Here is a 1109-nt window from a genome sequence, read left to right on the forward strand (position 1 = left end):
AAAATTAGTTGTAGAATTAGAACACTTAAGATTTGTAAGGAGCCACGCCTTACCTGAGATAAGGCTCTGCCTCCTACCTTACTGCATGTTAAAGTGACTCCAAAATAAGTCAGACTTCAGCTTATTTAAAGTTATAATCAAAAGATTGTTTTTTTTTGTTGTAAAATTACTATGATCTCAAATAGGGAATATAATGTGGTTCTCAGTCAAAATTCAAAATAGCTATTATACAAGCAGAATATATTTTTACTCTTACTTATTTCATTTTGTAAAACTGTTACCTATTAATGTTTTGCAGAAGTAGCTGCTTCAAGAACACGCAACCTAGGTAACTTGTGATAATAAGCCATCACCTAACAAATAGTGGTAACAGATACCAAAACAAATAGTGGTAACTTCCAGAACTAATGCAGACTCCAGTTAGATAAAAGGATAAATAACTGTAAAGTTATGGACATTAAAGTTAAAGTCCAGTACTCTTACTTTATGACTAGTGAGACTGGCTTGCTGGATGATTAAGATCAAACTTAGAGATTGGAATTAAATACAGAAGGCAAGATAGACCAGTATTTGGATCTTTTGCCCTCAGTCAGCCTGAACCCAGGGAATAAGAGGACTTCTCTAAGGAGCACTTAAGGTGTTGGAAACTGTAGGTGCCATCAATCCTAACATCAAAGTTTCATCTTTATTTACTCAGTTACAAAATTTGATTTTGGGCCATTCTGCACCCTTTTATCCTGTACAAATAAGAGCTCATACGTCTCTCCCTGGACCTATTGTTGAAGGAAACACAAGGTCAGATGCCGCTACCCGCACAATTTGTTTTCTTTCTTCTCTTGACAGTGCTCGAGACTTTCATAATAAGTTTCATGTTAACTCCCAAACACTTCGTAAGCGCTTCTCTATTCCTCGAGCAGAAGCGAGACAGATTGTCTTAGATTGTTCCCATTGTGTTCCATTTCACCATCTCCCTTCTCTTGGTGTTAACCCCCAAGCCATGCAACCTCTTACAATTTGGCAAATGGATGTAACTCATATTGCAGAGTTTGGTTCCCTAAAATATGTTCATGTCTCAGTAGATACTTTCTCTGGAATTATGCATGCCTCTG

Source organism: Sciurus carolinensis, unplaced genomic scaffold (genome assembly GCF_902686445.1).
Source record: "Sciurus carolinensis unplaced genomic scaffold, mSciCar1.2, whole genome shotgun sequence".
Lineage (NCBI taxonomy): Eukaryota > Metazoa > Chordata > Mammalia > Rodentia > Sciuridae > Sciurus > Sciurus carolinensis.